Below are 12,033 nucleotides of genomic sequence, written 5' to 3' on the forward strand. Positions count from 1 at the left end.
AGTATTAAAAAATTATAGATTAAATTGAATACCATAGGAAGTACACAATGTTGAAATTACACTTAGTTAATTGCCTAAACCATTTTTACATACATACAGAAAGAAATTCAGAATGATGAAGATTCCCAAACCAATTCTGTTTGGAGCAAACATAGCAATCAAGAGAAAAACAAAGATTTCAGGAAAGATATGGGATTTATTGAAGTGAGAGGTGCCTTAAGAGGGACCATATGTAGAACCCAGGTAAGATTTTATAGGCTAAAAAAAAATGTACATTTCTGGATTTTCTTACAGAATTGTTAGAGAAACAGTACATGGTAGAAATTACATGAATTTTGGAATCTGAAAGCTGATATCTGAATCCTGGATTTATCTAAATTCAAGTATTTAACTGCATATATAACAAATTTTTTAAAAGCATGGATTTTGATTAATATGTGGGGAAATACAGGAAGGACTTTGAACATGGTGCACTTGTGGCTGTCATGTATGAATTTTCAGATATCAGCAACAAACAAAAATGTCATTGTTCTACTCTAGAACACATGATGTTCAATTCTGTTGTTTCATATTGTGTTTTATAGAACAGTCTGTTGGTTAATTTACCAAATTATTATTAACTTAGTAATTATTAGTAGTTTATATTGAAGTATTCTTATGTGTAACTAAAAAACAATTCTAAATAGATTGAGTTTTCACTGAATGTGTCAAATATTAAAAAAGAAAAAGAATTTTAGGAACAATTTGGAAGTTTTTTAATTGAATAGTCCTTAAATTCTACATGGTAAGATTATCTAAAACTTCTGAAGTTAATACTTTTGCATGTTTTTCCAAAATATATTTGATATTTATGTGACTTATAAGACTACTTCTATGATCACCTATGCATGCTTATAAAAAAAGTTTTTAGGGTTGATGTGTCTGTTGAAATATGCAAAATATAGCATAAAATATTTTTAAATACATAAAGGATTGTAAAATGATGAAATTATTAAATAAATTCAGTTTGACTAAACATGAGTAAAAGAATAAAATAAGATTTTGTAAAAGACAGAAATTATTAAAGTATATCTAGGAGAATGTATATAAAATTTAGATAAAAATTTCTCATTTGTAAAATAAATTTCACAGTATAATGAGTAAATATTAAACATCTGAATTGAGCATACAGGTACACCAAATTAAGTGTATATGTAAACTTACTATAAAACTTAGGGAGCTATAATATGTATGTTCTGCTTTATGTGAGTCTGAATTAGATGGAATATAATTTGCAGAGCTTTTTACTTTTTGTATTTCATCTTGAGTTTTTCTGTTGGGACTTGCATTGTTGTGTTGAGGCTACATTTAATCCATAGACTAATTAAAGTAATTTTATAAATATACAGAAAGAAATGCAAAATCATGATGAAGATGTTAATGTTAGTTGTATTCTAAGTGACCATCACAAAAAAGAAAAATTCAGAGAATCCAGTAAAGATTTGAAATTTGTTAAAATGAGAAACACCTTAGGAAGGCATACATATGGAAATCAGGTAAAACTCTACAAATTAAAAATAATTTATTTACATTTACAACTTCTTTCTAAATTTACAAAGTACAATGTCATTCATGAAATTTCTTTTCATACATATGTATGAGTATTTATAAATATTTGTGTTTAGTTCTTAAAAGTAGATTCTTTTTAAGTATGTATTTATATGCACCAATTGTATAAGAAATAGCCTTACTGATTTTTAAAAAAATATACGTATATCTTAATTGTAGTAGGACACAGGAACTTTATTTTATTTATTTATTTTTATGTGGTGCTGAGGATTGAACCTAGTACCTTTCATGTGCTTGGTGAGCATTCTATCACTAACCCACAACCCTAAGCCCAGAGCCTTACTAAATTTTAAGTCCCTGCTGTGTCATTCCTAACTTTATCTTTTTTCCCTTTTACCCAAAGGTATCCTTTATTTTAGAATATGTGCTATTTTCTTGCTTTTCATTATGGTTTTACCAGTTTGGTGAATTCCCAACAAATATTTGTTTAGGTTTGCCTGTTAATAATCATTTTGTAGTTCATGCAATTTATAGACAATTTTTGCTAGTGTATACGTTTCATTATTCGTGTCACATTATCCATTATCTGTTTTACTATTGATAAAGCATTTCACTTTTCTTTTAGTTGATTTGCCTATTTTAAAATTTTGAATAATTATTTGAACAGTGTACATATTATCTTGTGTGATTCTTCATATACAAGTTAAGGAATTTCTCTAGTTTAGGTTATATTCCTAGGAATGGAATAGGTGGGTCATGAGGATTATGCATATTTAACTATTCTAAAACCTGTTTCCCTGAATGTTTGTTAATGTATACCTATTCCAAAAGTGAAGAAGATTTTTCTTTTATGTAGAGCTCTGTTTTTAATGTGTTATACTTGTGTTGTAACTCCCTCTTCTTGAATTAATTTGGATTTTGTAAGATACATAGTTTATATTGATACTTGTTTAATTGTGGTTTAAATGCATATAGAAGGAAACTAAGCAAAAAGATGAAGACAGTCAAAGAAATTATACTTTGAAGAAAAAACGCAAAAAAGAAAGTGATTGCAAGAAAAACATTGAACATGACAAAATTAAAAGTACCTTAAGGAAGCATATATATTACAGAAATCAGGTAAATCTCTGTTAACAAACTGTAGGTTTAATTTTCTCTGGCTCTTACTAATATAATCTAGAAAAATAATCTTATTTTTATGATTCCTTGCTGTGTTCAATATAACCTGTATGTCTTAGAAAAAAAAATCTTGAGTTGATCTGGTATAATGTAGTTAATGTTATAATTATCTTTGGTACATAGTGAAAGCATTTTTGCATGAATACACAAAGAAATTTGAGTTAATAATCAAGATATTCAAATTAATTTTCTTGTGCATGAATATAACCAAAAAGAAAAAACAAAAAAGAGTTTCTGGAGAGAGTCTGAATTTCTTGAAATTTAAAAACAACCTTTAACTCTATACATATATGTAGTTTGAGTAATGCATTCTCACATAGATTTTGTTTTTTATACTTCCCTGGTATATATAATACAGATCATTTATAATATGAAAGCTTGTTTTTCAATGGAATTCTAAGATAAATTACTTCCGTAGTATAACTTTATTTTGCATTCTAAGCCACAGTATGTTTTTACCAGTTAAGCATTCCTCATCCAAAAATCTAAAATCTAAAATGCTCCAAAATCTGGTAGGTGTTTTGTTTTTGTTTTTAATTTTTTTTTTTAGTTGTAGATGGACACAATATCTTTATTTTATTTTTTAGTTTTATGTGGTGCTGAGGATTGAACCAAGTGCCTCACACTTGCTAGGCAAGCACTTTACCACTGAGCCACAACCCCAGCCCCCAAATCTAATAGTTTTTAATGTGATATACTACAAGTGGAAAATTTCATACCTGACCTCATGTGATGGGTTGCAATCAAAACACATGCCACAAGCATTATAAATATGGTATAAAATTACCTTTAGGCTACATATGTAAAAAGTATTTAAAACATAATGAATTTTGTGTTTGAATTTGTGTTGTATTCATTGTATATTTATTTGTGCAAACATTCCAAAATCTGAAACTCTATCTTGTCCTAAGTATTTAAGATAGGAAGCATTTCATATTTTTCTCTAGTATAAACCTGTAAACATACATTCAGAAAGACTTTCAGAAAGATAGTTTGACATGAACACGGCAACCAAGAAAAACAAGGAGGTTTCAGGAAAGACTTAGAACAGGTTAAAATGAAAACTATTTTAAGATATTGTATTTGTATATATCAGATAAAACTTTCTCAAATTGAAATGTTTGCTTTTTAAACTTTTTTATTCATTGCATCATCTTGATAAATGTTTGTGAGGCTCTTTGCTAAAGATAACATTGTATAAATGTGTTTTTGTACTGTCCATTATGATAGCATTCATGTTGGCACTATCTTTACTGCATTTGTCTAAAGTTCTTTTATGTGTATATAGAAGGAAATGAAGAATTCTGGTTTTGCCAATTATGCCACAGAATCAAAAACCAAGGATATCAGGACAGATGTGGATGTCATTGAAATAAAAAATGCCTTAAGGAAGCACATATATAGAGCTCAGGTAAAACTTGGTACTCTTGGTACTTTCACTTTTTTCTGTAATATAACCAAAATATAATTATATACATATGCACATATAACATGATTCATTACTGTGTTAAATATGTCATAATTTTCTGAGTTCATTGATCTAACAACAGTAATGTAAATATGTTGAATTCTCTGCTATTTATACCTCACTAATAATATTACAGATTAATTGTGCTTACAGACTACTATAACTTTTTGCTGAATACTTGATAGCTTAATATTTGGCTAATTTAATATTTAGCCAATTTAATTTTGGTTGCTTTGTATTTTAGTTTAGTCGGTTGCACTGTGACTTTTGATGTCTGATTAGATTAAGGGAAATTGCTTTTTGATAGATTATACAACTTTTTCTTGGCATTATTGAAGCCAAAGATTTATTGATTTGATTTTATTTCTTTGTTAGCAACGAGTTTGAGCATATTTGATACCTTTACTTCTCATTCATGTATTTCTTCCACTGCCAGTTGCCTATTCATACTCTTTGCCCATTTATTTCATTGGGTTGCTTGTTTTATATTCTTGCTTCTAGAACATTCTAAAATCAGAGTATTATCTAGCATTATAATCTATTGCAATAGATTATAATTAGCTGCAGATTTTTTTTCAGGACAATATTTTTAAAAATGTACAATGATTGTATACAAAATGCCCCCAAAGGCTCTTATAGAAACTGTTTTCCCATTTATATTTTTATTATTAGTATATTAAGGACAGTACACCATTTCATATCTTCAAAGTAAAAAATGACCTTACCTTTTAAGTTATTTTAATTTAGAAGGAGAAAATAGAAAGTATTCATACTCATTACTTATGAGAGTGTTTATTTCCCAAAATAATGAAAGTTGCTAATTTGGCCAGACATGACTATCAGATTAATTATAGCTATTAATGTGTTCCTGGATCTATTTTTTATGTTTGACCAAGGTTTCATGCTATGTAAGCTGAAATATATTTTTCAACCTAAAATGTTAAATTTTAATTATATGGTTTCTATTTTCTAGGCTGTCAGATACAACTGTATTAGACTAGAAAAACAACCAGTGTACAATGTAGAGGTAAGAGGCTTGGAGTAGGGTGGTGATGAGGACCAAAAAGAAGCTTTGTCTTTTGTTATTTTTAGTCATTTTGATTTAAAGGAAAGTGTTATCTATACAAGAAAACTTCCTATCATATTTGAAATGTAGTCTAGTGAGAAATTAAAAAGAAAAAATTTCATACTATTGTAAAAAGTGATCCTGAGAATTAAAAGCTTACCTGTGCTTATGACAGGTGAAATATATATCCTTATTCTTACATTTTATAACTGTCATAATTACTATTTTCAGATTAAATTTTTGTATATTTCCAAAGTATATTATTTTTAATATTATTATTCATTCCTTTAAAATTTGTCATTTTATTTCATGAAGTCTTTCAGAATGTTTTTCACTCTACTAATTCAAGGTAGTTACTTTTCTTGTTAAAAAGTGTCTTGACCATGGAGGAATGAATATATTTTGTGAAACTAAGTCTTACATTAGTGCACATCCTTGGAGTTATTTTATGACTCTCTAACAATTGGTACTTTTTGCTAATGTTGATTGTCCTTGATGATATCTTAATATATTCAGAAATCCTAATAGATAAAGTATGTTTTCAAGTTTAAAAAAAAATATTTGCACCTAAGAGATTCTTCTTTATCCACCAAACTTTGCACATTTCTTTTAAATATTTTCATTTTGAGATAGGAAGCATTTTCCCACTATTTAAGGCAACAGAAAATAATAAATATAACAATAATTTACATTTTTGCATCACCTTCTTGTTGTAAAACACAGTCATACTCATCATCCTTTTTGAATCACAGCCTACCCCTATCAAGTAGTGAGGATAGGAATTACCTTCATTTTACAGATGAGGAAATTAAAGAGATTTAATCCTAGAATTTCGTTCTCTATTCTTTGAGTCATGCAGTCTTTTTTTCTTAGGTTAAAAATGCTGAATTTCCTAGAGGCGTATTGAATTTAATTGAAAGTCTCATAGAAGGTCAGTTTTTTAAAGAAGCAATTGAGGAACTTTCCTCTTTGCAAGCACATTATATCCCTCCTGTATGCCTTCTTCACGCTCTTCTAGAGAATGTTTTACAGGTAAGAACAGTCTTATGGGTTTATTTTCTTTTTCCAAAGGATGTTAAAATGTGAATATTTTCTAATTTTATATGTTTATTTTCTCTTTTCAATTGTATTTCCCCCTCATTTTAGTAGGAAATAGTTGTTTGATATCACTTTTTCTATTTTTTAATCATATTTAGGTACTGTTCAAGGATTTTTTTTTTTTGGCTTATTTTCTCAGAATTTACAATATAACTTTCTTTTAGGTGAAAAAGGTACCTGATTTTTTCCATAGCAATAAGGTTATCCAACATAAAGTCTTGATTATAATGCTCTAGAGTACTATTTAGTAAACTACTCCTTTAGTACATTGATAGTAATCATTTATATTTACAATATTCAGAGAGAATGAACATTAGGAACAGCTGATGAAAGATAGTTTTCTAATCATGTTAATAAAGGTGCTGATTTAAAAACTAAGCTGTCTGACTAATGTTGATGATAAGAATGTTCCATGAAAATTTCTTACCTTTAGTTTCTTTTAGGTGACTTTGGGAACTCAATCTTACTGTAATCATAAAAAGAAAAATGAAAGTTTTGTATAAGGTAGCCCTAATAACTAAACATTACCTAATTTGTACATACCTATTTAGAGAGTACCTCTTAGTTGCACTGTTTAATTAGCTAGATATGATACTTCTTTCTGATCTTGTCTAAACACATACATTTGGCAAAAAGTTAAGCCACAGTTATTTCTAGTTTTAGAATGAATTCTGTGGAAACTACTTTTAACTATGGTATTTTATTTGTTTGTTTATTTTTAAATAATAGGATAATATAGATACGTTTTCCAGTCGATACTTTCATATATTGTCAGCTCTTCTTCACTTGCATCCTCCTTGGAAGTCCCCAGCCATGTCAAGATATTACTTAGAGTTGTTTCAGTGTCCAACTTGTATGAAAGGAGCTTGGTCTTTAGTAGAAGTGCTTATCAGGTAAGGAATTTCACATGTGAGGATATTAAATTTAGTGTAATAGTTGTTAAATTATGTAGAGAAATAGACTTCTATTTTTAGAAAAAGTGTGTAATATATTTGTGTGTTGTATTTATGACAAAACTATAAAAAGGATAAGTTTAGGTCATGCGAAGAAAATTAGTTTATGAAAATACATATCAAATTTCAGTCATCAGAAGTATAAATATTTCTAACTATATATAATATCCTTTTTAGAGTTTTGTTATATTTTTTCAGCTAGAAATTTGAATTTTGAAACAGGTCTTAATGTTTCATACATATGTTATCTCTATTATGCCTCTGTACATGCTATCATCTATCTAGACCTTCTTTTGTCTTCCAAATCTTGCTATCTCCAGAAATCCTATTTCTTCTTTTTTTATAGTGGAGCTACTAATTTCCTCATTTCTACTCTGATAAGTTTTCTGTATTTGATAGCCCTCCTTTGTCTTGGAAGATCTTTCTTTTTACCCATGTATTCAGTTTTAGGAGAGTCATAGCAGTGGTAGAAGACTACTGCCAGGCAAAAGGCTTGACCTTTGGTTATCTCTTTGAGTCATAAAAAAAAAAAAATGACATACCATCTATATGGTTGTGATATATTAGAAGCAAGCTATTCAGCTAGGTAGCATGCTTTTATTTAGTCTTTCAACAAAATGTTTAGGGAAACAGGCACTATGCTCCATATATACTTTTTATCAGGGATAAAAAGATAAAATTATAGTTCCTTCACTTCCTGGAAGGTGAATGAGATGTAAACAAAATACCAGCATAACAGTACTAGCCAACATAGGTATAGGATGGGGAAAAATATGGTTTATATTATATGGCATTCTTCCTCATTTGCAAATCTGTTCCCTCCTTCACTGTCATTGCCTTTGTTTAAAAGCCCCTATTGTATAAAACTATTGCAGTACCTACTTTACTGATCTTGATTCACTTTATTCCCTTTATCTTCTAGGGTGCCTCACTATGCTCTTTCCATAGTATTCTTGTCATTTTCCAGATGAAAGTCCTTTATTGACTCACATATCACCTATTGAAGATGGGTGAAATTCTTTAGCAAAACATACAAGACCCTTCATGCTTTAGCCTCTGTGTCATGTATGTCTCCATTCTCATCATCACTTTCCCAAATGCCCATTGACTGTTTTCCATTTCTATCTGCTTGTTCTCATGTTTCTACCACCTCACAAATATCTGGCCACCTCCAAATTATCCTTTAAAATACAACGCAGATGCACCTCCTACCTTTTGCCTTTTCCTTTGAGTTAAGTTTATCATTCACGTAATCCTTTCTTAAGATCAGGTGCTAAGTCTTGTATATCTCCATCTTCAATATCTAAGAAAATGTCTAGAACATAATAAATGCTTAATGAATGTTTCTACAAATTAATTGATGCTATTAGGAGATGGAATTTGGACGGTTTAAAAGTAGGCTTTTTATTAAGCAGAAATAACTAGGTTTTGTTTCAAATAATCGGTTTCATTATAGGTTGAGGAGGAAAAGTACCTAGAGAAGTTGTGGAATATTAATAAATGAGCTAGGTGATGTTAGTCTCTCTACTTTTTTATACATTTGAAATATCTCATAATATGTGTTTTTAAAATAGCAAGACAAGAAACTGTTTTCTATCCCTGGCAGATCTGGGATCTTATAGAACAGAGTCAAGTATTAAATAAATAATTAAATTTATTAGCTAGTAAATACTCCCCTAATAATGTAGATTCAAGACAAGGAAAGCTGAGTCAGGTGTAGAAAGTAAGAGACAAATTAACAATGGCCAAAGACCTATAGAGGACTGTCATTCAGAATAAGGTGGGTGAAGGGTGCTCTGTAGGGACACAATACAGGATGAGATGGAACACATCACTTCTGGGTTACATCTCTCTGCAGAGAGATGGTCCTGGACTAAATGCCTCCTAATATCAAGACACCCAAGAAATCCTGAGGCACCTTTCCAGAGATAAAGAAACCTGTGAGAATAGCCTGAGTTGAGTGAAACCTAAAATCCTTAGAAAATGCAGAAACAACTGGTCTAAATGTAGCTCACTGGATTGTTTTTCTACCATTGGTGGAATGAGGCCTAAAATGGACATTAAATTATGTTACAGGAAAATAAAGTTCAATTGCTTGCTATTTGGGGAAAAAAAGTTAAGTATTGAGACAGAATAAAAAGGTATTGTTGATATAATTAATCAGAAACTTAGGAGGTAGTAATAAATATTATTTCCTGAACGCTATAATCTTAGGTTCTCTTTTAAAATACAACAGTCACTAATATGGCATTATGTAAAAACGTGGATGTGTAACCGATGTGATTCTGCAATCTGTATTTGGGGTAAAAATGGGAGTTCATAACCCACTTGAATCAAATGTATGAAAGATGATATGTCAAGAGCTTTGTAATGTTTTGAAGAACCAATAAAAAAAATACACTGTAGAACTATGCTACCTAACCCAGTAGCCACTAGAGACATATGACTATTTATATTTTAATTTAACTAAAATTTTATAATTCAAAATTGAGATCCTCGGGTGTCTACTAGAACATATTCATCATCACAGAAGTTCTCTTGGATTTGATGACTGTAAGAGATGATAGAAAACAAAATATCAACTTATTAAAACTCAGGACTGGGTTGTGGCCCAGTGGTGGAGCACTTGCCTAGCATGTGTGAGGCACTGGGTTCGATTCTTAGCACCACATATAAATAAATGAATAAAATAAAGATCCACCAACATCTAAATTTTTTTAAATTATTAAAACTCATAAAATACAGCCCTGAATAACCTTAATTTACTAAATAATGAAAAAGAAAATAATTGTGAATAAGAAAGAAAGAATTTTAGTGACTGTTAGAGTCTGAGAGCAAAACTTACCATTTGGATCAAAAGGACTTAATGAAATTCCTTTCTTTGTTTTTATCAGTGAAATAAATACAAAGAGAGAACACTGGTAGTTGTTAAATATCATGATCATTGATAGAGAAATTATAAGTATATTATTAGGAATTAAGTACTCATGAGATATTGTAGTGGTTTAATTTTTAAAGGAAGAAAATGTTAATGAAATTTTATTGAGCTTCCTTTATATTTTGTTGAAGAAAATTTCATGAAAATTACATCAGTATTCTAAAAAAAAAAATTTTATCCACAAATTACTCTGTGGTTTTGATTGTATGTTATAGATTGTTGGTTCCTGTCTTTCAGGTCTTGTCTTTTCAGTGAAAGTTTTTGTCACCAAATTTCAGAAAATATTGGGTCTAAGGTACTCCACCTAACACTGCTCAAATTTTTCTTTAATTTGGTTGAAAGTGAAGTATGGCATCTGAGTCAAAAGTAAGTTTTAATCACAAAAAAACTGTACTTTTCTATATTTCTACTTTTTTACCTACCAATTTTATGATTGGAATACATATTCTAAAAAGTCAACTGTTTTCTTTTTTAGAGTGGGTTTAAGACATTTTCAGAAACACTCTAGTGACAGTAAAGTTTTATATGCCCCCTTTTTTTCCCCCTCAGTTCACATTTTTATTTCTTGTTCTTTATTCAGATAGATAAATGTGATTTAACTTTAAAGGATTTATATATTTTAAACTTCTTTAGTAAATGAATGCTGAAGAAAAATCTTAAACACTGAATTTATGATATACTTAATAAGTTTTCCCCATACTCTAAACTTGTATAGATTATCGTTTATGTTAGTGTGATTCTTTTTTTTAACTGTGAGGCTATTTTTTGTATTTTGTCCTTTATTGTAATTATGTTATAATCTTTACATGTTATGACCTTTTTTATATTAAATCATTGCTAGTAATCTTTTGTGTTTTTGACTGAAGATACCGCTATCATCAATTGGGGCATAAACATTTACTTTTTGTTCATATTTTCATTAGGTTGTATGACTGGCCAGATTCTCAGAGTCTAAAAAATAACAGGAAAGGCAATTCTTCTTGAAATCTTTTGGTCAGGAAGTGAGACCTCTGGGCTTTTGACCAAACCAGTGAATATGCTTTTGGAATGGACTATATATTCTCACAAAGAGAAATGCAAGTCTAATGACGTAAGTAGGATTAATGGCCTATGGAAAAAGTATACTGGGTCTTCTTTATTTGTAGGTTCTGTATCAACCAACCACTAATCAAAAGTCTTTGGGGGAAAAATTGCGTCTTCCTTGAGCATGTACAGACTTTTTTTCATGTTATTATTCTGTAAACAATACAGTATAACAACTGTTTACATGGCATTTAGATGTATTAGATATTATAAGTAATCTGATATGCTTTAAAACATATGGTAGGATATGTTTAAATTACATGCATGTACTATGTTATTTTAAGGCATTATTCACAAATTTAGTTACCTGCAGATTTTGGTATCTAAGATGGGTCCCAAAACAAATCTCCTGACAGTTGATGAGGATGACTGTACCTTGAATGAACACACCTTTTCTTTTTCTTTATTGTATGAATATTTGTATGAATATTGTATGGATACACTTTTTCTTTATTGTATTAATTACTTTTTGTTTTCTCTTTAGTTTATCTAATTTTAAGATAGATGTCCTTAGAGACCAGCTTCTTCATCTCTCACTTGGTTATAGTAGCTAGTAAATGTTATTTGATTACTGCTATGAAATCTGTAGCCACGATTTAAAATTTTTTACTTTTATATATTTCAGAACTATAGTAAAAAAAATTGAATCAATTCATACAATTTTGGGGAGGCACTATAATAAGAAGCTTTGCTTTTTTTT

At 29.4% G+C, this 12,033-nt stretch overlaps 1 pseudogene; it reads left to right on the forward strand.

Moving 5' to 3' along the window:
* The window catches only part of LOC139707883 (SMC5-SMC6 complex localization factor protein 1-like), a 48,228-nt pseudogene that overhangs the window by 11,255 nt on the left and 24,940 nt on the right, over positions 1 to 12,033 (forward strand).

The sequence above is a fragment of the Marmota flaviventris genome, chromosome 12 (genome assembly GCF_047511675.1).
Source record: "Marmota flaviventris isolate mMarFla1 chromosome 12, mMarFla1.hap1, whole genome shotgun sequence".
In the NCBI taxonomy this organism is placed as follows: domain Eukaryota; kingdom Metazoa; phylum Chordata; class Mammalia; order Rodentia; family Sciuridae; genus Marmota; species Marmota flaviventris.